The sequence below is a fragment of the Carassius auratus genome, chromosome 8 (genome assembly GCF_003368295.1).
Source record: "Carassius auratus strain Wakin chromosome 8, ASM336829v1, whole genome shotgun sequence".
NCBI classification, from domain to species: domain Eukaryota; kingdom Metazoa; phylum Chordata; class Actinopteri; order Cypriniformes; family Cyprinidae; genus Carassius; species Carassius auratus.
Window position 1 is genome coordinate 3148910 of NC_039250.1, and position 26428 is coordinate 3175337.

Sequence of the window (26428 nt, forward strand, 5' to 3'; positions counted from 1 at the left end):
GAGTTCTCAGAAACCATTGGTAGGTGATCCATTATAAGCTGGAATCACGGGCTGGAACCACTAACATTCTTTCTGAAAGAGCTCACTTTTCCCATGGTGTCCTTCACCACTCTTTTCTCCTCTCCCTCCCTCCCTCCCTCCCTCTCTCCAAGCCTTCTTCTGAGCCTGCACAGCTGTCTCCACAACCAAACTCCAGATAAGTTTTTTTTTTCTTCTCCATGAAATATGCAGTCTGATTCACTGTCTCTGAATTCCAAGGTTTGGTGGAGCAGGACACACGCCAGGCTCCAGTTTTGGGTGTTGCCCAAATGCATTACCGTAAGGGTCTAATTAGCGGGATTGGGTCATTTTTGCTATGCAGTAAATTTCCATTTCACAATTTTAATATATTGGATTCAATATTAAACTTAAGAAGGTGATGATGGAAATCATATTAATTTCTTTTATCCAAATAAAGGGAATATTTTTTAGACTTTACAGAGTTCAAAAGGTAACAGGAATCACCTACTTTAGTCATTTGAAAAATAAATGTGGGATTGGCAAACGGGAATGCTTATATTTAACCGTTGTGTCTTTTAACCTAATGCAGACAAATTAAATCATCATCGAGGTTAGCTTCTATTTCTATTTGTAGCACAACTAAACAATTACCGCACATTGTTGCTGAAAACAAAAGGTCTGCACAAATAGGTCAAATCAAGTTATTCATAGATGCAGGAGCTGTTTTGGGGGTTTCCACCTGTATAAAAAAATCTGCATTAATATGAATGCATATACTCTGCACAACCAAATGCACAGAAGCAATATCCTGACATATATTCTCATGTGTTATATTAAAAAAGACAAGAAAGGGTTATAAGAATGTGGCATGCATATGCAAAGAATTATTAAAATAAATATATTAAATATAAAACAAATACAACTAAATTAATACACATGTATTTCTTTATTAAAAAAATTGTTAAGATTTTAAAAAGATTTGTTAAGGTTTTTATAAGAAGTCTCCTTTGCTCAGCAAGGCTGAGCATATAGTAAAAACAGGGATACTTTGAAACAAAATGACAATATAAAATAACTCTGTTAGCGGTCACACTAACAGATCTATAACTGAACCGTGCTCTGGCCCTCCTCTTCCAACCGAGGCAGGGACTGCTAACAGAGCGATTACACTACTCAAACGAACCAGGCTTTGGGGGTCAAATGCGATCTGCCACGGTTAAAATATATTTGAATATATTTCCATCCATCCATCATCTTCCGCTTATCTGGGGCCGGGTCGCAGGGGCAACAGTCTAAGCAGAGACGCCCAGACTTCCCTCTCCCTAGCCACTTCCTCCAGCCACCCTACGGAGAAAGCTCCTTTCGGCCGCCTGTATCTGGGATCTTGTCCTTTCGGTCATGACCCACAGCTCATGACCATAGGTGAGAGTAGGAATGTAGATTGACCGGTAAATTGAGAGTTTTGCCTTATAGCTCCGCTCCTTCTTCACCACGACAGACCGGTACAGCGACCGCATTACTGCAGAAGCTGCACCGAATCCGTCTGTCAATCTCACGTTCCATCCTTCCCTCACTCGTGAACAAGACCCCAAGATACCTGAACTCCTCCACTTGAGGCAGGAACTCTCCACCAACCTGAAGTGGGCAATCCACCTTTTTCCGACCGAGAACCATGGCCTCGGACTTGGAGGTGCTGATTCTCATCCCAGCTGCTTCACACTCGGCTGCAAACCTTCCATCATCCGCAAAAAGCAGTGACGAAATCGTATGGTCCCCAAACCAGACACTCTCTGGTGAATTAATCTATTTTAGAATGTAATTTATTCTTGGGAATTTTCAGCATCACTACTTCAGTTTTCAGTGTCACATGACCCTTCAGAAGTCATTCTAATATGCTAATTTGACACCCAAGAAACAGTTATTATTGCACTGCTTAAAAGAACAAAAGAACATTTAGTTTGAAATATATTTTTTGTAACAATCTAAAAGTATTTGATAAATGTATACTGCTCAATAAGAATAAAAAAAATTAACCTCTTTCAAGAAACAAGAAAAAAACTATAATAATAAATACTGAACCTAATCTTGAAAAGTAAGGTATACAAACATTAATCACTGCTGGAGCTCTTATTGCTCTCTTTTCAATGGTGGCATGTGTACACTGATAGCCAGATATCAGATACACACCTGATTAAGACTCACGTATGGAAGCAGTCCAAATCAGATGGTGTAAATTCAAGCTTCAAGCTTCAAAAATTGTTTTTGCTGTTTCCACACATGCAACAAGATCCAATCTATGCCACAAGTTTGTAGACACACACACACAGAGAAATTAGGTGACAGTGTAAATGTGGTAGTGGTGTCTGCAAATGACTGAAGAAATTTCCTTCAAATGTGGTTCTCACATTCGATATCAGATGATGAACTAACCCACTATTAAAATAATAAATGCACATTAAAACAATCTCCTACCATCCCTAAAAGCATACACCTAAATGTATTTGATTATCATCATTTTTATTATTTATATATGTTAAGCCTAATTGTTATCCACTCAAATGGTGGTCAGTACAAATAACATTCATCCTTGCTGGAAATGTGAACCTGAATCTAAACGTTGAATTTTATCCCCTTTATCTTTCACAAGTGTAAAAGATGCACACTCACACAGTAGAGTATCTTTTCAAGAACGAGTGCATGTCACACAACCTGTTCATGTTACATCTGCCACCAAGCGACTGATGAATTTGAAGAAAATGACACTCACTTGCACTCACATAACAACGTGACTCATTGCCTTCATTGTCAACAACAACATCATGGCAAGGGTTTTCCCACGTGCTAAAAAAAGATACGCCTGTTTATTTTTTCAATACTGTAGAATTGTACTATTTGCATATACTGGATCTCATATCCCAGTGGGGCTGCACACCTGAAATACAGAGGATTTGTATAAGTAGCGGTTTCAATCAGCACTTTCAATCCTGGGTTTCATATGGAGGGTCAGGAAATGGGCCAAGCAGCATCAAGCTTTCGAGTCACCTGAAATAGCTTCTTATTGGCTTCCCTGTGGTCTCTTCAACGGGATTCTGTCTCGATCTTTTGCTGCCAAAGTGCTCTCTGGAAAGATCCATGCTGTGCATCTGATGGGTATTTAAGAGCTTCTCTCTCTCTCACACACACACACACACACACACACACTTTCTCTCGCTTTCACCATCTCTAAAATGCATTACTGATATATCAACATTTCCATCACCATTAGGAAAGAGGTTGAATAATCAGCAGAGAGGTTCTCAGAAGGCATGTCCTCAGCTCGGGGTTATCATGTCAATCCTAACCACACAGCAGCGCCCAACCTCATCCTGTTTCTCACACATCGAAGAGCAGCTCGCCACACATTTCATAACTGTAAACACTTTCAAAACAAAAACACCAGCAACAGTGAGTTTCAGGTTGAGCCGCTTTTTGATGTTGTGCGTGTCAAATAGGCGACAAGAGAAACAACCTGTTTACTCAGGAGACACGGACGAATCTGGGTGAAATACTCAGAGTGAAGAATGAAGTGTATGTATACTGTTCGGGACCATACAGAATGCATCCTGGCTTTGAAAAACAACAGGCATGCTAGTGAAATGGGCAAATTCTTTAAGAATCAACCTTATTTTAACGAGTACTGCGCTTTTATAGAGAGCTATTTTAGGCCTGTTTACACCTGAACACTTCATCCGTTTTCTCTGATCAGATAGCCATCCGATCGTGAAAAACACGGGTGTAAATGGCCTTCAAAATGCTTTTCAAGATGGATTTAAACCCATTGCTCAAATAACTTCAGGAGGTGGTCTGGGATACATTCCAGACAAAACTTGCAGTGTAAATGCATCTGGTTGTTGAAACCACATATGTGAATTTTACACCTTCCAAAATATTAAAATAATAAACATGTGAGAGCATGTTATAGTCTATATGACAGCTCTAATGCAACACACGTCTCTTCAGTAAGCCGATGTTCAAACTGCTGCAAATAAAACTGAAAGTAAGTCATATTAATTAAAAGTACCTGTAGTATGACTACATTGCATAAGACTAACTTATCTTTCCAGTGCTGACGCCGCTCTCTGTCCTGTTAAGGTCTTTCATCTTGAAAATAGCTGATGATTAATTAAATGGAGCACATACAGTATCTGTTGATTTCGTTGACATGAACGCTGTTAAATATGCAATAATTAAATATCCGATTTAAATCCGTTTTGCGGAGACACATTTATGTAGCCAAATGTAAATGGAAAAGTTTGAACAAAAGAGAAAGCTTTCCGATAAGAGAAAACACATGGAGTGACCATGTGTAAACAGGCATGTTGTCATGAGCGAGAAGCTGCAAAAAAAAAAAAAAAAAAAAATTCCCACAGTGGTCAAACTTTATATTTACATATAAAAACAAAGGAAAAGCATGACTGGTCTTCAACAAGATGAGGAAATCCCACATCACACCTGCTTATCTCTCTGCACTCATTACTGGTTGCAACTTGCATCAAATTCAAGACAGTGAGGTTTGCATTCAGAACAGCCACAGATTCCTTCTACTTCCACTCATTTTTACGAGTCTACATATCCCCAAGAAGCCTGCAGTTGGTAAGTGAGCCCTGTCTCATGGTACTATCACACAGAGGCACAATATCACTTTCCAGGCCATCGCATTCAATGTTCCTTGATAGCTCCGCCACCAATTTCATGAACATGTTATGCATCATGAGTAGACACTCCCCTACTGATGACTGATGGCTTACTCCACCTTTCTGATTTATTTATCCAGGGCTCTAGACTCTTCCAACTGGTCGTTCTAAATAAAATTTTGACCAACTGAGAAAGTCAGTCACAATTTTATTTATTTTTCTACAACATGGGATTAATCATTGCATGCCGATGAACTTTTATGACAGTTAAGTTATATGGTAACGAAAGTTCTTATTTGTGATTTGAATTCCTCTTTCGCTATGTTATAAACCGGGCTTCATTTGCTTTCACTTTCTCTTTCAAATTCACTTGATCTTGGTGTCACGTTTTACAAGACAGGGTAATGGTCTGTTTTGCTTATATCTATAGACCTTTTACTTTTTAAGACTGAAACAAAAGATGGATTCATTGTTATTCTTAATTAAAAAGCACAACAAGAAGACAACTGCAAGCTACATTGACAAACAATCTTGCATAACATTTATTAAGATGAGGCATGGTATACACCACATGCTGTATTATATACACAGACAAATACATTACAGAACGTTTAGCAAATACTGAGAAATCAAATAAATTAAAAAAGAAAGAAAGCCTCCATAGAGTAACGTGAGGTAAACAGCAAAGATTACAAGCTTTTTCAAATAAAAACAAAAAGAAAAGTAATGTAAAACTAAACTTTCTCTGTGACAGTGCTTGCATGTTTTTTTCCCCAAAAAGAATACCAGTTTGTTCACCTTCTCTAGTTTAAGAAGTGGTCTTTTACTTTACTAAACCTTCATCTGCCATTATTTCCTTGATATTCATATTATTTTTGCCATGTGCTGCGCACACTTTCATCCTCACACAGACGTGTGGCGTGTACAGGTGCTTCTCAATAAATTACAATGTCGAGGAAAAGTTCATTTCAGTAATTCAACTCAAATTGTGAAACTCATATATTAAATCAATTCAATGCACACAGACTGAAGTAGTTTAAGTTTTTGGTTCTTTTAATTGTAATGATGTTGGCTCATGTGTAACAAAAACCCACCAATTCACCATCTCAACAAATTTGAATACTTCATAAAACAAAACAAAAAAATAAAATCAAATCAAAAAACATTTAGAATTGTTGGTCTTCTGGAAAGTATGTTAAGTTACTGTACATGTACTCAATACTTGGTAGGGGCTCCTTTTGCTTTAATTACTGCCTCAATTCAGCGAGGCATGAAGGTGATCAGTTTGTGGATCTGCTGAGGTGGTCTGGAAGCCCTGGTTTCTTTGACAGTGGCCTTCAGCTCATCTGCATTGTTTGGTCTCTTGTTTCTTATCTTCCCAACAACATGGTCATTTAACCAACTTTTGCTGCTTTTGGCAGTGTGGGCAGGTGCCAAATCCTGCTGGAAAATGCAATCAGCATTCAAAAAGATGGTCAGCAGAAGGAAGCATGAAGTGCTCCAAGATTTCTTGGTAAACGGGTGCAGTGACTTTGGTTTTCAAAAAAACACAATGGACCAACATCAGCAGATGACATTGCACCCCAAATCATCACAGACTGTGGAAACTTAACACTGGACTTCAAGCAACTTGGGCTATGAACTTCTACACCCTTCGACTCTAGGAACTTGGTTTCCAAATGAAATACAAAACTTGCTATCGTCTGAAAAAAGCACTTTGGACCAATGACAACAGTCCATTTTTTCTTCTCCTTAGCCCAGTTAAGATTTCAATTTCAATTCAATTTCAATTTCAAAGATTCCCCTGACATTGTCTGTAGTACAGGAGTGTCTTAACAAGAGGAATACGACAACTGTAGCCAGATTCCTTGACTGTTCTGTGTGTAGTGGCTCTTGATGCCTTGACCCCAGCCTCAGTGCATTCCTTGTTAATTTCTCTAATATTCTTGAATCCAGTTTGCTTGACAATCCTCATAAGGCAGCGGTTCTCTCAGTTTTCTTCCACACTTTTTCATTCCACTCAGCTTTCTGTTAACATGCTTGGATACAGCACTCTAATTTATTGAGAAGCACCTGTATAAACCAGGCCCTACACCTGAAGTGTTCACACCGAAAGCACCTCTCTTCATGTGATCAGTGAAATCTGACTCATGCTACAGTGTGCAGCGGCTCTGCAACGCGCGCTTTATGGAGCAGACACATTGGAGCAGTGCAGATGATGCATTCGCACAAATGGGACCACATCAAATTTTGACTTGCACATTCACAAAAAATTGTTGCAAATGCGACCATTTTGGTTGCAGTCTAGAGCCATGCAGTATAACACTTCTGCTTTTTTCTACTTATTTCTAATCAGAAGAATCTTACACACTTTGTACATTGAAAAGGTTCTATGGATGTTAATAAAGGTTCTTTATGGAACCATCAAAGCCAATAAAGAACCTTTATTTTAAAGAGTATCCATGGAAACATTACAGAGTGGAGAATGTTACTCAGCATTTGATTTCCTGTATTCCCGATTAGCGCATCATTACACACAAGGGCAAATATTTATCATATCACAGTCGGATTCATCCCTGAGGACCTTAAATCACAGCAGAGAAGCCGAGGGAAATGTTATTGATGAGCTTGTAAAAGCAGCCTGACCTGGAGCTAAGGTGAACGTGAACGAACTGCAGACTCCTGCGATTTTATTGGCAAACGCCTGGAATGTGCTCAGGGCAAGCAGCCAGGCCGCATTAACAGACGGACTGCTGACTTCCCAGAATACCACCACTCTGCAAGTCCATTCCGGAAACGGCTCTCGCTCTATATCTGTACAGGGGATGAATTAAGTGCCGTGATGTGGTTTTCCCTCTATCACTCACTCATCCTTCAAAAGCCAAGACATCTATCCTTCCCCCAGAGCTTTGAGAGTTTTGATGCTAGATTTGTAGTGCTCTTAGAGGAGGAAAGAGCCCCCAGCGCTCTAATGGGCCGGAGTAAACCACGCACCACATTCTTAACATCCACCTCAAACCTCATGTTGCATTTTAAGAGATTTAATACTAGCAGTAACATAAGTGAAAGCCATTGGGAATTGTACATATAAGAGTGCATAATAGTTGAAATTAACTCATGCAGATTATCTACATATTTCTGTAAAGTTTGGAAACATTACTATTTTTAATGTTTTTGAAAGAAGTTTCTTCTGCTCATCAAGCCTGCATTTATTTGATCAAAAATACAGAAAAAAATGTAATATTGTGATATATTATCACAATTAAATTTTTTTTTTTTTAATTTATTATACTTTAAATGATCATTTATTTCTGTGATGCAAAGCTGAATTTTTAGGATCATTATCACATGATCCTTTAGAAATATTAATATATTATTAGAATTTTTTTTTTTTTTTTATAAATGCAATTATTTTTAACGTTTTATTCATCAAATATTTTAGACAGCAGAACTGTTTCCAACACTCGTAATAAATCAGAATATTAGAATGATTTCTAAATTATCATGTGATAGACTGGATGTTACATGTGACACTGAAGGCTGAAGTAATGTTGCTGAAAATTCAGCTTTGCATCACAGGAATAAATTATTTTTTTAAAGTATATTCAAATAGAAAACTATTATTTTAAGTTGTAATAATATTTCACAATATTACAGTTTTTTCTGTATTTTTGATCAAATAAATCTAGGCTTGATGAACAGATGAAACTTCTTTCAAAAACATAAAATAGTAATGTTTCCAAACTTTTGGTCTGTACTGTATATATAGTTTCGGCCTTTGTTTTGGCCGCAGAAGCATGGTAGCGGGCCTTGTTCTGAACGCACGTCATTTTGTGAAACGTTTGCTTATTCTTCATTTAATTTATTTAGACAAGTAACTGACCAACAAAAAATGCATTCAAATTAAGATACACATTATACCAAACGAAATTTGTTCCAAAGAAAAGAATTCTACAAACAAAACCTATGAAGTGGTCATAAAATTATGTCTGACCCACTTCCCTTCTTCTGGCGTCATTCGATTTACCGCCCCTTATGACGTTTACAATTTTCTTAATTAGCAAATTGAATTAAACAAACCACAAACCAATAATATTTAAACATAAATAATATACAAGAAAATACACTTTCTTAAATGGCTACAACAGTATTTTTGTATGTATTTTGAATGTTTTTTTTTTTTTTTTTGCTTTTTACAAAATGCTTTAGAATCAAATTTATTATGAAAAATGCTATTCAAATAAGTCTGAATCGAAAGTCATTTCTGGTTTATACACAACATCAGAGTGTCAGGTTAATGCAAAGTAAATATTTTCCAGATAATATTTTAATCATTTGCTTTGATACAATAACAATATAAAAAGCAAATTATTTAATTTAGGAAACAAAATGTTGACTTAATAATGTCACAAAAATAAGAAAACATTTCATATTTGGGCTTTCTTGGCATCGCTTTGAAAACCCCAGATTTAAATGAATATTTTTGGGCCTGACAGCTGGAAAAATGTCCTGCCTAATTTGGATGCAGGCGGACGGAAACGTTGAGAGGATTTGGCTGGGATGCTTGATTAGAAAATACAGAGTCTGAGGCTTGGGCCTTTAGGCGGTTACATTATGGAGAAGGTATGTGCAGGTGGCGGAGCTCAGCCAAATGGACTCCCAGAGATTCCCTCCCCAGCGACAGACAGAAGGAACGGGATGAGCTGTACGGCCTCTGTCTGCCACACGCAGATACCCAGCTGCTCCCCTTTCACAACTCGCCTATGATTCAGAGCAGGAGTGAGACACTGTCTGGTGGTTTAGGACTGTGTCTGCTCTTCATGACACGCTCACGCTTTCAGCCAGGCGGGGAGGAAAAAGAAGAAAAACAGTGATGAGACACATGATGAATGTAGGGCAGGAAGGCCACAGCCAGACAGAGTCTTAGACAGCCGTAAACCACTCTCGCAAATGCAGAGATTTGTTGCGTGTAGATGAGAGACCACAAGTGTTTTGCATGCAAACAAGTCATAGATGTTTGGTTTTTGTAAAAAACTTAAATCCTGACTCAGACGTTAAAGCTTTGAGCTTTACATATTACGATCTCCGTCTTGCCCTGTTGGCAACATTTGATCAAATGCTGCTGTAATTAAAAACATGTGGCGGTAGGGAGGACTTGTCCGTGCAGATTTGGAAAAGGACGGCAAGTTTAAGCTCATCCAGAGCTTTGGATTTGGGCCCAATGTAACAGAAAGCCCGGCCACGAAGGTAGCGGCATCTACACAGACGTTTTTTTTTGTTTTTTTTTTTGAGGTTCTACCTCCCGTGAACCCCAGACTCGCACATTTGTGGGAGAATTGGCAGCTGTCTGAGAGACCGTCTGCCTTTGTGAAACACTGCAAAGCACATTCCACTGCGTCTGTGGTCAGGCAGTTGTTTTTATCAGTATTTAGAGGATGAATGGTGGTGGATGGGGTTGTTTGGGTGCCTGGATTTGCTGGATCTGTAAATAGGGGAGGCTTGAGACATCAGGCACACGGCTAACAATTGTGACAGCCTCAGACCGTCTGACATCACAGGCAGAGGCGCCACTGACGTCGAGGGTGGTGAAATCTGGCAGAGGACAAAATAACTCAAATTACTTTCGTTCTAGACTTCATTGTTTCTGTCGAAACAAATATTTGTGGTGTGCTGAGTAAGTACGAAAGCAAGCTACTGCCTATTTTTATGCACAATACACACATAGAGTTACATAAAAAAGTCTCCTGTAGTGGATCGATGCATTTTTGTAAGAAAAATATTAAAAACAATCACTTTAAACTAGCTTGCTCCATCAGTTGTACATGGAAGCAGTTCCAGGGGAATGACGTATGAGGTCGGCGTTGCACATGCGCTGTTGAGTCTCGTGAAAACCAACGTTTGTTTACAGGAGCAAAGGAAACAAAGTTTCCTTATTTTATCAAAGGAAAACCAGTCTCCTCTTGGATTATATCGAAATCTTCCGACATTGTTCTTTACAGATCCTTGATTAGCTCTTCTAATTCGTGACTGTTGTTTTGTTCTCTCCACTGCACTTCCACATTTGTCACTTCTGATCATCACATGCACAACACCAACCTCATACATCATCTGCCCGGCACTACCATGTACAACTGTTGACACAAGGTAGATTATTGTGATTTTTATGTTTTGAATATGGAAATTTTTCTTAAAAAGCAGCGATTCCCTACTGGAGGACTTTGTTCACCCCCCAGAGCAGTGTACAGCACTTTTTTTTATTTCTATCATGGATGGATATGCTTTATTATACTTCTTTTGGACTGAAGTTGTCAAAGTGCTTCATTATAATAAACTCCCAGAACTGCGTTCATAAACAGCAGGCTCCGAAAATAAGATAACATGACCACGTTTCAACTGCTGGCTCTGAAGCTCGTAATTTACGGTTTATAAAAAATATTATATACAGTGCTTTCTACTATACTGCAGCGAATTTAATTTTTCTTCATGATATTTAGCACAAGTTAATCAAAAAAATGATGGTTTTGTTCTCTTCTACTCACTAGATGGAAACGGTGCTTTATTCAAAAATGTTTTATGCGATATTCCAATTTTTTTTATAACTTTGGATGGAAACTTGTACAATTCTGGTAAACAAAACACTACAACCCCCTCTTTTATATTCTGGAAACTGGAACTACTGGTGTTTGGGAAATGTGCTATTCAAATAAACAGAAGCTTTTTGCATGTATTGCATGCTTCACGTTAATAGCATTATGCTAGCCTCTTTTGTGTACGAGTTGCAGCATGTTTCAGATGATAATATTCCTAGAATACACAGTAAGCACTGGTCACAGTCCAAAACAACATTAATTCAGTTGACTTTGGAGTTTGATGCAATTTTAATGCAATCTCCCTTTGTAGTCTCTGGCAAAATGAATATTTGTGGTGTGTTCGGTTCCTTTTAAGTGGCTTTCAAAAGCAAGCTACTTGCTATTTTTGTGTATCCTACCAACTTATATTACAAAGCTAACTAGTGGCTACAATCAAAAACAACATTATTTTAGTGCACTTTGAACACAAGTTTGAGATAATTATTCTTTATTCTCTTGAAAAGCAAAATATATGTGGTGTGTTACATTAGTGATAACTCAGCGGCCACAGCCCAAAACAACCTCTAAATACACTTTTAAGTACACTTTAAATACAATTTTGGGTCTGTTAATCACAAAATGCATCAAATGACCTCAGAAAGCTAAAATATAACAAAAGAGTCATACAATCTACTTTTATAACACTAAAAAAAAAGGAAGTAAAATGTATAATGATTCCCAATTTTATGGCCATAATTCATAGATTTCAATCCTCATATTTCCATTCAGGCACAAATACCAGATCAACGATGCCAAATGTCATCTTAAAACCTACTGCAACACAAAGAAATAAGAATTTTGTGTCACCGTCTTCTTATTTTTGATACTCAAATGTCTTTTATATATTAAGTGTTTTATTGTTGTCCCAGATACATTATCAATCTTAAAATATGAAAATGTATCCTTGATAAAAATAAATAAATAAATAATTTTAAGAACAACTAAATCAAATAATGAAATAAACTATTTGTACAATTATATATATTTTTTTCAAATATTTAGAAATTGTAAAATGTATATAAAATGTAAAATATTTTCAATAAAAACAAAACAAATTTAAGTGTGATAAAAAAATAATAATTATGTTGTCATTTCCACCACAATCAACAATACTAAGCCTAGTAATGATTTATCAGAACACTCTAAAAACTACAGATATCTGTGCTAGTGAACTACATTTATCTGTGCTTATGTAACAAACAAGTGCCCACAGTCTACAACATTATTTCAAAGCACTTCAAATAATATTTGGATGTTTTTGATGCATTATAATTTATCATGACGGGTCACTCTTCTAAGCCGAACAGTACCTGAACTTCAGTTACCTCCGAGGTAACAGCAACACCACATGATTTAATGTGCTCCTATCCTCTCTAGAGTTCCAACCAAAATAGCACTTAAGCAAATGGGTATTGGTTACAACAGTATTAACCCTTACGCTGACAGTGTCAGAGCTCAAAACAGATCAGACGAAACATGGCTGTCTCCTGTTCTCAAACAGCTAATTATCTTTGTGCATCTCCCTTCAATTCGCAGGCGCTAGCAGCAGGCCACGCACAGAGCGCACAAAGTCTCACAGTGACCCACTTTCTGCTAACCTCAATTTCCTGCTCAAAAACCTGCACAGAAGCAGACACTCCTTTTTTCAGGAGGTCATGGAGTACTGATCAAGCCGGGAACGGTTTGATGAAATGATTTTGTTGTATAATATCACTTAACCTGGTATTGATGTGACCTGTTAAGAGATAAACAAACAAATAATAATAATAATAATAATATAATATGTGTGTGTGTACTACTGGTTATATTTATAATGTATATATAAATGCACACACATGCATGTTTATACATATTTAAGAAAAAATATGCGTCAATATATTATTTATATATATATATATATATATATATAATAAATTATATTACTATAAATATATACATTTAAATATTTTCTAAATATATTCTGTACACAGCATAAACAAAAACTTTTTTTTTTTTTGAGTGTGAGTGATCGCAATAAATCATTTGAGCACTAATTTAGTGACTTAAATATATACACACATACAGATAGCATGCATGTGAGATCTCATCAGTGAAACTCATTACACTCGGCCCCTCCCCCAATGCACAATTATCTACATATAAAGTCCATCCCCTCTCCCCACACTCATGCTGTGCCCGCGCCGCTGCATGAATCATACATGGCTCTTCACATGGATCCTGGCAGCTGCCACCGTCTCTGGCACTGATAAAACAAATCTCACAGATTCACAAAAAAATCCTTTAAAATTCCTTCAAAAGTATACAGTCCCCTTTAAGAGCACCAAGCGTGTCAAATTAATTGACGCCCCTCATTTTGTGCCCTTTAACTCTTGCCAAATGAAAGCAATCACACTGAGCTCATTGTGACGCCTGCGGGCCCACTTCATGTTCTTCATATTCTGACCTTTCAGCTCTTATACTGCATACTGGTAAAAGAAACCACAATGTGATCGCCACATGCAGAAACCTTCAGGCTCCTCTGAGAGAAGGATTTTCTGACCAGAGCACAGAGAGAGAGAGGAGAAGGAAAATGCTGGCAGGGCTAAACGCTTGATTCAGACATCGCTGAGTCCCAGCCCCCATCCTGAGCTCCGTCCGAGGGTCTCATATGGGCAGCATTTGGCTGTCTGAATGTGCAGCTATTCCACACAGCAGGTTCTCGTGAAAGACTCTACCTGCTGTTGACATTTTATGCATGTCGTTAGGAACACGGTGTTCCCTGCACATATAGATTCATGGCATAGAATGTCCTTTTTGCTTTTTACTGCCAAAGGTGAAGATTATACAGAAAAACCTCTGGGTTCAGTTGAAGGCCATACTGTAATATTACATGATTGCATCGCTTTAATCTTTTTAAAAAATGATCACCACATAAAAATGAATTACATTATTTTTTTCCATAAAGGGGTCATGCAATCCTTTGGTGGTATTTGCCCTGAAAGACAAGCTGTTAACAAGAGCTACGGTGCATACATGAGACATTTCTTTTTAGATCTCACATATATAGTGTGTGTTTGCAGTAATGTACTATATTACTGATTTATGGTGCACCTTTGTTCGGTATGAATCCACAATACTTACAGAATGTGGTGTGTGACCTATAATTTGAGAAAGGGTTATAAGAGACATTTCATGCCTTTGTATACAGGTATCGCTATATATGTGTACTGTAGATTCAAAAGTATTTTATTTTATTTTATTTTAAATATTAACTCCTTTTCAACATGATACAAATTTTTCTTGAACACCAAATCAATATATTAGAATACTTTAAGGATCATGTGACACTGACCATGACAATTGTAGTTTTCTTTATTTAAACAAAAAACAAACAAACAAACAGAAGTTTTTTGTATTTTATTTTATTTTTTAAGACATGTTTTATTATTTTTTTATTTAAGACATGGATACTTTTATAAAGCAAGAATGTATTTAACTGTTCAAAAGTGATGGCAAAGAGATTTTAATTGTTATAAGATTTCTTTGGAACTATTCATCAAAGAATATTGAAAAAAAAAAAAAAATGTATCACAGTTTCCACAGCAATCTTAACCTGCACAACCGTTTTCCTCATTGATAAGACTTTGGCTTTTTCTATGACAGGAATGGGTTGTATTTAAATATACATTCAAATCGAAAACAATTATTTTAAACTGTAATAAATTTACTATAAGGAAAGAATCAGTATTGGTATTTTTCAAAATTCGGGTCAGGAGTTACTAAATATGATTTGGTGCTCTCTGATTTATTTATTTTGGTGTTTATTGATACTTTGATTCACAAGGCTTGTTGAGCTGGACTATGCCATTACTCATCTAAATGATCAAACTTGTGATTTAAAATGGATGGCAAATAAATTATCAAGCCAGCAACCAAACAAAAACATTCTGGCAACCACCTTGAATCATGCAGATGACTTTTACACATGCAAGCACCGCTCATATTGTCTCAGAAATGTGCAGTGCGATGATAAATGACCCTTGTGTTAAAATGCCCTCATTAACCCAGTTCACAAATGCAGATGTAAAGCACCAAGCAGCATCAATCTATGATCAACTTCCTCTAACCAAATCACATGGTCAATCTCTGTAAAGGACAATGTTTCCTGAAGGCACAGGCATGGAACAACCGGTCTTCTCACCTTAAAAGACCGGCTGTTGCACTCAGCGGCCGATCTATCTGACAGACATCCTCTTCCTCCCACGCCAGTTCTGTTCTGCTGTGTTCTGGCACAGTGCACCTCTAATCAGGGTTAAATTAAGCGTCAGCTCCGCTGTGCCGTACACCAGTCACTTCGAGCATCCTCAGCTCTCCTGAGACTCAGTGAAAGCTTAAAGTGAAATGCATGCAAGTTTGTTTGGCAGATTATGACCCTATACCATCTGCAACCCTTTTAGATCAAAGCATGCCAATGATGAATAATGCATGGCAGTGCTTGTGCAACCTATACGAGTGCAATAAGTGGCTCCAATGCACCACATGCCTCTTAAAATGCATCCTGGTGGGAGCCGTTTCCATAGCAGTACCATAGGCACAATAATAGATGGAGAAATCTGCAAGAAATTATAATTTCATGCAAAGTTAATGCAATCAGCACAGTATGACAGAAAAAAAAAAACATGCAACATTTGCATACGAGTCCACCTGACTGGTCTATCAGTATTCTTATACAACAAGCCAACAACTATTTATCCTGAATGCAGCTTTTTTTAACTTCTTCCCATTCCCATGATTGAGCAAAATGACTGACATGCAGAAACTGCAAAGCCCATACAATGACACTTGTAGAATCAAACAATAAATAGTTCATTAGTAAAATATTTTAATGGAAATATTGTTTGTTTTACCCTATATTTGAAGTATTAAAATATTGTTTAGTTTTAATGAAGCTAAGTATTTTTTTTATGCACACACACACACACACACACAAAACATTTAATTATTTAGATTATTTTCATAGATTATTTCATAAATGCATTCTTGTAGCTCAAACAGTAAAAGACGGCAAGAAATGACAACATGAGTTTGATTCCCACGGAATGCAAGAACTGCTAAAATGTCACTTTGTATAAAAGCATATGTCAAATGCATAAATTTACTTGAATTCTTTTAAATAAAAATATAAATATTTTAGTCAATATTTTAACTTTTCAAAAAATTAGATTTTTTATTATTATTATTTGTATTATTATTATTATTATTATTACATTTTAAAAGTAAAAAAAAAAAAAAATTGTGTCACAACTGTATTCAGGCTATACATTTTTTTTTTTTTTTTACCAGTATGTATATATAACATGGAAGTTTGTTGTCCATGCGTAAAGGCCTTTTTTTTTTGCAAACGTCATTTTAGACACTTTAATTGCAAACTGGTTTGAATTTTTTTTTATTATTATTTATTTATTCTTGCATTGGTTTTATCCGTCAAACTATGCTGGATTGCATTAACTTTGCAACCTGACTAGTCCATTATATATTTTTTTATGTACATTATATGCTCTGTAGCATGTGTTTACAGTAGGTCAGTAGCTCGCTCTCATGCATGATCGTGCATAGATGGCAGGTTGCATGTGAGGCAGCAGTGCAGGCTTTGTTAAATAAATAGATCAGACATGCATTCATACACACTGGCAACAAAACAAACACGCCATGACTACCAAAAGTCACCTGACGCGGTTTCCAGGAAATAGAGTGTGACTGAGCGTATGGCTGTTGTATTGACGAGAGCTCAGGTGCCAGGTTCTCTCCAGGGACACTATCTGGAACCGTTTCTCTAATTATACATGCATCATCATTAACACGATCCATACAGTCATACTATAGCACAGTCTGGCTTGAAAAACTAAATGTGGTATTTTAAAATAAACAGAATTGATGTCATGTTGGATATTGTATAATTTTATAGAATGCAATATTTAGACATATGTATATCCAATTGTCAGTGAAGCAGTTTCACAAAGAAGATAAAATACTGTTAGACAAAATCATTTGTGCTGTTAAAATTCAAAATCCAAAACCATTATATTTTCTCATGTCAAAAAGATTGTCAATTATTGTATTCTAAAAACAATTAAAATACTTTCTACATCCAATCAGATATGGAGAACTACAGATTTTTCCCATGCAGAGCTTGTTGTTTGATTTTTGCTGATACTTCATGAATGCTCCTGAAATGTTAGTCATTTTGAAACTTCTGTCAGACTAAATTAGTCACAATTCGCTCTTTCAATAAAACCCCATCCTGCAAAGACACTGTTAGATTATTTTGACTGAGGCTATCAGAAATGAAGCAGCACATCATCTCAGTGCTGTCAAACACAAAAGCAGCAAAACAGCATTCTTACACAAGAACTTATGCTGAACTTCCTGTTTCCCATATATGGGCTTCCTATCTTTAAGCAAAATGACAGGAAGAAACCACGGAGTCTCCATAGAGACATTTGCAAAAAAAATATATTAATAAAATAAATTATATAAATACATATTATATTATCTTATCAATATTTTAATTCTTGATATATTTTAAATATTAGTTTTTATAAAAATACACAATATATACAATTTACAACCCCCTGAGCATCTAACTTTTATAAAACTAGATATACATAAACTGAAAATTACAACATTTATTTTATGTACTGTATGGAGTTTGTTGTCATTTCTTCTACTATTTTTTTTTTTAATCTTATGAATATCTTAAAAAATATATCTGTGAGTGATGTGGGTTTAGACACACACACACACACAGTAAATTTAGTTTTCAAAATATTTAAAATAACTACTATAAAAATATAGATTTGTATAAAATAAAAAAAAATTGATTATTTTACCAAATATCTGTATGTATTTTTTATAAATATTTAAAAAAACGAACCACTTTAACCCCCCCGAACATCTAAGCTTATAAATCTATATATGAAACAGTAAGTAAAGTATTTTTGTCCTGCAAATATCATTGTAATCTCTTTAAATCACAAATGATTTTGTGATTTTCCATTTTTGTATTAAAGTCATAACAAATAAAAACACACAGAGATAGGTGTGACTCATAAATCAGTGATATCTGTGGTGAAATATGTATAAGGAAAGGAAAAACCTTGAGGGCCCTCTGGGGTCTGTAATATGCAAAATGCATAGTTTGCAAACAACAAACAGGCCAATCATAAAAGCCCTGTCATACGCTCAGTTGATTTGAATGTGCAGACGGGGCAAACCCTGCTCTGCCTCATCACGGGAAGGGGATGCGAAGTGACAGCAATGAAATTCTCCAGCCACTTGCCCTGGGATGCATGAGGGGATAATGCAGAAACAGCTTGGTGCCAGTGGAGAGTGCAATCATCACGGCATGCAGCAAGAGCCGAGCGAGAACATAGCTGCCTTTCGTTTTGCCTGGGTTCCTCCGGGATGATAGCATTATGCGCACCTGCCGGATGTAACGTTGACCACTGTCATGCTCTATTCCCATTAAACTACATGTCCGCTGCCAGTGGATGAACTCCGCTCAAATCCCAACCCCCTTAACGGCTGTGGCGGTTGTCAAAATGCTGCCACAGCGTGTCAGAGGGCCGCTGCTCAATGAATAATGAAGTACTTCACGGCCTCATGCTGGTGTCAGCAACTGTAAGAGGACTTCAGGTGATTCTGGGAAGGGGTCATGCAATCTGCAATATGCTTTTTTATGTATAAAAAGCATGGTCTTTCGCAAGAGCATTAGCAGAGTCATGTCATTGAGCAATGTCATGTCACTGCGAAAAGGTCACGCTGTTCATAATTCTACTATTTTTTTTTTTTTTTTAATGCTGCAACACATCTATGTGCACTACATTTTCTAGTGCAAATCAAGGAGATTTCTAAAGCACGAAGCTACTTGCTGTGAATAACATTTAGTTCAGCCTTAAATTCAATCTGCCAGATGTTTACTAACTCTTGTGTTGCTTCAACCCCATTTGTAAAACATTAAAACATACATTTTCGACAGAATGCACAACTTTGTTTTCCATACAGTGAAGCTGGATGGTAATTTTTACTATTAAGACTCTAACAGACTAATGAGCAATTTAAAACGGAATTAAAAATGTATTTGAATTCCCAATTTGAAATCAATTTATACTGAGGTAACAAACAGGATGCAAAATTACAGGTAGAATATAACTATATGGAAGCAGTTAATAAGAAAAGCAAGAAAACTTCCAATTTTGGCATGAAAATTCATTGAAAGTTTATGAAATGTCATGGAGAGAGAAAGGAAGAAATGGCAGCTATGGAAATGTATATGTACATTAGTTTATACATTTGATCATATGTAATTAATAAATAAAAAGATATAAACATTTCATAACCTTTTTACCATGGAATATAATTTTTTTTTTTTTAACTGGCTTTTCAATTTGGATTTTATCTGTCACAATTTAGCTGTAAAATTTTTATATTTTTTTGAATTGCAAGAAACAAACACAGATCTGAAAAATAAACAAATAAAATGAAATTCTGAAATGTAAACTCGTAATTTTGATGAAAAAAAAAAGATACAAATTGTGAGATAAACTTCTGACTTTTTTCTTCTTCTCAGAATTTAATTCTGTTTATTTGTTTGTTTATTTTCGGTTTAATTTTTCTCAAAATTGTGAGTTTATATTTAAAAATGATGACTTTTTCTTGAAAATTTATTCAGAATTGTTTTATATATATATATATATATATATATATATATATAAAATTTCCACATTAGAATTTCTTTTAATTTAAATAGAGTAAACTCAATTCAGCTTCCTGTGTGTTTTAGCCAGTTGCATCTAAAATTCTAACTCGCGCATTGAAATAGGGCATAAGTCATTTGGACTGATTTTACACTAGTTTTAATGTGTCCTTGATGTTTGGCAGTATGAATATCCTTCTCTTGTTTTGTACAGAAAAGGCAACTCGGACATCTTTTATTATCTCATGTTGCATGGGTGAAAGAAAACAGTACAGAGTCAGAAGACATTATGACAAGCAAACAACATTCAGTTGTCTCAAACTATATACCTGCAGCAAAGTCTTTTCAAAACTAAGTGGAAAAAGAGATTGATGTGAGTGAGGTGGGCTTTTGATGCACAAACAATTCTGTAAGCAAGCCAATAAAACAACCATAAGCGAAATTATCGACATTCTTTCCAAAAAAAGGTATCTGTTGCTAAGTAAATCAAGGACAACACTATTTTTGTGGTCAACTTCCTGGATATCTATTGAAATGCAGGTCATGGAGGTGTAGAATGAGAGACGGAGATGAGGAATGTTTCATGCCCATGTGAAGCAGTGATGAACTGGAGAAGGTTTGGGAAGTAATGGGGCTTGGGTTTCCTAAAGATCTTCAAACTGAGGGAGGTGTTTGCATATGGAGAGAATCATGAGCACAGAAGCGTTGAAAATGATAATCTCACAAAGGACTTGATTAATGGGCTACTGTGCTCTAATTCGTAGCATGTTTCGCTGGGTAAGTTCAACCTGTAATTGCTCAATTATTTTCAACATGAGGGAAGATCGAATGCTCTGATCCAAAACCTAGTCCGCTTCATAAAAAGATGGCACAGGTGCGCACATCAGTGCACAAAAACTACTGGGTTACAGTGGAGAAAATATTTATCTGATCCCCTGCTGATTTTGTCAGTTTGCCAACAAAGAAATGAAGGGTCTGTAATTTTTATGGTAGGTTAATTCTAATGGATAGGGACAGAATATGGACCAAAAAATCCAGAAAAACACATCATATAAAGGATAGAGATTGATTTGAACATTTGATTTGCAAGAAAAAAAGATAATGACAAATTATTTATTATTAAATAAAAATAAAATAAAAATAATAACTATTAAATAATAATAACTGTAAATGTTTTATGATCAATCCCATAAAGCATTGCAGCAAATTCAGATTACATAAAAAAACTAAAATGAATTATTTAATTATAAATTATATATATATATATATATATATATATATATATATATATATATATATATATATATATATATATATATATAATATTTCAATTTTAATATCAGGACAATATAAATAGAAATAAAAATGAGATGGCATTTTAATTAATAAAATAATATTTTAAAAGTTATGTTTCACATTTTTACAAAATGCTTTAAAAAAATTATTTAATCTTTCTAAATAATTTAGGATTACAAAAGAAACATTTATTGAGATATATATATATATATATATATATATATATAATTTATTTAAGCAAGTCATTTAGTGGACTGTCTAACAGGCAACATACAGCAAAGTTTTCAGAACTTAAATGTTCTCTAAACACAGAAAACACAGAAAAAGTCACACAGAAAAAAGGGAAATGTTTGCAGATTTCTTTCTGTTCTGGACAAACAGTAACGACAATCCCATAAAGTGCTTTTCTAACAAGGTGCTGTGTTTTAGTGGGAACACGAAGAAAAGAACAGGGTGATAAATAAGCTCATTCTAATGGAGCATGATGTTCTAATGAACCTGGAAAGTTTTCTTGTTCCCAAACTCTGCCGTCTGTCACAGGGAGAAAGAACACGGAGAACCACTGCAGGATTTAAACAGAGATAAAAGTCTGTCTCTACTCTGTTATGATTCTTAATTGAATGAGAGAGACCACTTGAGAGAAAAAAACCAGAGAGAAAGAGAGAGAGAAAGCAGCAGGGAAGCAACAATAACAGAATATGAAAAAGCCTTAACAAGCGTCCTGCTGTTAGACATTATTATTCAAGTTCTGTCATTTTCTTTTCTTTAATTACAAGAATTTATGAAGACTCAGAGAATCTTAAGACCTTGGCAGCCAGTTAAACTACAGATTATCAAATAATATCTGTATTAAACTAGATTTTTACATTTTATGAAAAAGAGCGTGGTGCTATTTTACTATTAGTTTTTTAATGTTAGACTTTTCATTTCTGTTTTCCCTTTAAAGTTTTAGCAATTTGGTTTTATTTATCTTTTTTTTTCTTAATTTATTTTACTTAAGGATTGCTGCCTTGTTAACTAGCTGAAATAAAAGTTTAATATATATTTTTTATATTTGATTTTATTATAGTTAATGTTTATTTTAGGTAAAAACATTTTATATTTATGATTTAATTTAAAACTCTTTTTGGCCTTATCGGCCATCAGATGACAGTTGAGAACCAACCTTACTGAACAATTTGAGAAATATTCATGACTATACAACAAATACTTATGTAATAATGAATAATACTTATGGGAACTAGTGATGCGGATAAACTGAACAGCATTAATAATCAACTAAATATCAATGTAAAATCTATCTCTTCAGATGCCAGATGCAAAAAACAAAATAATCTTTAATAATTGCTCTTCAGTGAGTCAAAATCACAAACAGTCTCAGACTCAGCCTCAGGTATAAGGACAAAGATGTATAACACGGAGTTCCTCCAGAATGAAACCATTCAGGTGAGGATTACCCACACACCCAAACTCATCCCTTCATCTGATCTGATATTTATGGGTAAATAAGCAAACAAATTATGTCTGGAAAGCTGGTTCTGTGAAAAGTCTTTTTTGTTCTCACATTGCATCAGCAATGCGCGGTGGATAAGACACATGCCTTTGGTGTGAGAGACCCGGGTTCGAATCCACTGTGAGACACCAATGTGTCCCTGAGCAAGACACTTAACCCCTAGTTGCTCAAGAGGCGTGTGACCTCTGACATATATAGCAATTGTAAGTCGCTTTGGATAAAAGTGTCAGCTAAATGAATAGATGTAAATGTGATGGGCCCAGTGTGAGAGCGGCAGGAAAACAGATCATCATTAACTCAGCAGAGGTGCAGCCCTCGTTGCTTCCTGCGGAAAGGAGTTATTTCTTCTTATCTTGCTCAGAACTCAGGGTCAGGATGTTCAAAATAGATTTACAACGATTGTTAATTTCTTAACTGATGCAACTGACAAAGATAATTCTCAGAAAAAAGATTTCTAAGAAACCTTTCTGCTTTTGAGCAAACATGTGGAGTCAGTAAGGTGTTTTTTTTTTTCACAACTGTTTTAAACACTGATAATAATAATAAGAAATGTTTCATTAGCACCAAAGCATATTATAATGATTTCTGAAGGATCATGTGATAGCCTATATATATATATATATATATATATATATATATATATATATATATATATATATATATATATATATATATATATATATATTAGTGCTGTCAAAATTAGCGCGTTAACGCATTCGATTAATTTGAAATATTTAACGCGTTAAAAAAAAATAACGCAATTAACGCGGTTGCAGTTTTTTTTATTTCCAGTTGTGGCCTATGTGTGTTCAACGTGCAAAGAAATATGGATAAGACCAAGGAAGGACTTTTAGATGGAAAGTTTCAGTATAAAACTCTGCCGGATTACTCTTCAGTCTGCCACAAGAAACATTACTCTTCATTCAGTCTGCCACAAGAAACAGCAACATTAAAATCATGAACTCAAATGTCATTGTTTAAAAAAAAAAAACAATGACTGTTGTAACAGTGTGTAAATCAGACCTTTCTGTAACGCTAACGTTAATAAGCTTAAACGAAAATAACGAAATAATTGTGTAGCGTAGTATTTTTTGTACACAGTGCCGTGAACTGTCAATCACTCCTGTGCGCGTGCATCACTGTCCTCCTCAGCTGCAGCAACTTGCGCTCTCTCTCTTCATCAAGCTTTAAAACAAAAAGGGGACAAAAAGATCATATTGTCTTTGTGCATAGGCTATAGATTAATTAGATAAATGAATATCTAAATTTGTGTCTTGCCGTCTACGGTATTTTTTTAGAACTTAGAAAAAAGATGCTGCAGCCAATGAACAGCCAGCGGGGGCTGCAGGACGACTCAACCTCCGCAGACAGTTTTTAATGTTTATCAGACAATACATACTCAAGATTTTGCTTTAGTATAATTTTCGGGACAATTGGGGCCAGATTCGGGAGTCGGGACAACAGTTTAGATTTCGGGACTGTCCCGAATTTTTCGGGACATCTGGTCACCCTTCCTGAAAGAGCTGCATTACTTCATTAGCTTGAGACTGACCTGCAGTGATCGGATTCAAATTTGGTGAGGTGTCAGTCAGCGAATCATCTGATTCTGGTCTTGTTCTTGCAGTAACATATTAAGTGTTGTTGTTAACTGTATTTGATTTTTAACCGAACCGAGTGTGGTGTACACTCACAACGAGTTTCACACACCTTCTCCAGCCACGTTGAGTTGTTGACACTTAACAGTGGGAAAAGCGACACATGCACTTTTCACTTGTATAACTTAAGGGTGAATGGGTAATGTAGTTACTGCTCTCGGTGGGATGAATTAGGAAGCTTGCATTGTGAAGGGCGCTCTGAAAATCGGCAGTGCAGGTAAAAGATTAAAACCTCTATTAAAACAGATGTCCAAATGAGCGTGCCGGTACGCTAAAAGCACGTTCTGGGCGCACGGAGAGGTGGCGGTACGCTCAAGAGCTATATTTGGAAGTGGAGGTACTGAGTACCGGTGCGTACCAGCCCACTTAAAGCACTGGCAATGACTATACTTTGGAATTTTTTTGCAGTCCACTTAGAATTCAACATGGAAATCATTTTTGTTTTATATTGGCATTGATTGTTTTGAAATTCAAATGGCACTTACATGCCTGTGTTTTTATTTCTGTAATAAATATGGCTTTCAAGCCAACAGTTCATTTGGAGGATATTGATGGTTTTTTGCAGGTATGTTGTTTACATGAGAAAATCTGTGTTACAAGTTAAACAAAAATTCCAATAAACAATCATATTTTGAATTTAAATAGTTTCTTTGTCTTGAGTTTACATTAATTATTTACATTTGACATTTACATATCCAAAAAGTTTCAGTCTTTTAATTGCGATTAATCAAAAAAAATTGTGCGAATAATTTCTTTAATTTTTTTTTAATCGATTGACAGCACTAACATATATATATATATATATATATATATATATATATATATATATATATATATATATATATATATATATATATATATATAATTATTGTTTAAAGCCTTATACACAGTTCTTAAAAATAATATTAAATAAAATAAAAAAAATTCAAAATGTATATTTCAATAATTATATAGAAAACAAAAACATCTTGAATATAAAATCGAATTGAAAAGTTATTTTAAATTGTAATAATATATCACAATATTCATGTTTTACTCCTCTTTCTATCAAGCATTGGTGAGCATTCATTCAAAAACGTAAAAACAAACTTTCTGCCCCCAGATTTTTGCATTTATTTGTACACTTTGTTTGATGGCCTTTTCATTTGATATTTATGTACACTTCACTGTGTTTTTAGTAGGTTTATACAGTGTATATATAAATGTCCCCAACGAGCTGTTTTTGTCTGTTGTTTGTTGACAATGGTGTCATGGGAGCAGAGGTGACGGGGTGTGTTGGAGTGAATGTGTGTGGTTGGGTGTGAAGTCACACACTCCGTCTGAGTGGATCACAGTGAATCACAGCTGCTGTCTGGACATGTTCATCATACCTCACACGTTCCACAGCTGATATGTCACTCCTGGCCTTCAATCAAGTGGACAGTAGATCTCATAGATCTTGATGAGGCCTAACTGTACGCCAATCCCTCTGAACCTAGAAATGAAAATCCTGTCATTTTTTAAGTCTTATTTTCTTCCAAATCTTTGAGACATTCTTTCTTCTGTGGAACAAAAATATGCTTTTTTGAAAGTCAACTGGACACCATTGAAAATTAACACACTTAACCAAGCATTCTGCACACGTAAGAACCTTCCAGTTTTATAAAGCCATCATAATTATAGCCTCACCTTAGGCCTCCACCTTTAAAGCCTTAAAGTCAACATGATATCAGAATTGACCCGGGTGTCCTCCTTAAAATTGCTCATGGTCTTTTTTAGCATGATTCATCAGTAGATGTCAATCTGCAATTCTTAAAAATACAGGTTCTTCACTGGCATTTATAGTTCCATGAAGAACCTTTGACATCCAATGGATATTCCAATGGTCAAAAGATTATTTATAGTGGAAAACAGTTCTTTAGATTATGAAATGTTCCACACACTAACAG

At 35.5% G+C, this 26428-nt stretch overlaps 1 long non-coding RNA gene across 1 annotated transcript in view; it reads right to left on the reverse strand.

Annotated features, from left to right (window-relative positions):
- LOC113106992 (uncharacterized) overlaps positions 1-26428 on the reverse strand; it is a 98933-nt gene that overhangs the window by 20751 nt on the left and 51754 nt on the right. The window contains exon 3 of the long non-coding RNA XR_003292606.1: positions 25871-25974. This is a non-coding gene — a long non-coding RNA (uncharacterized LOC113106992). The remainder of the gene's footprint in view (positions 1-25870; positions 25975-26428) is intronic.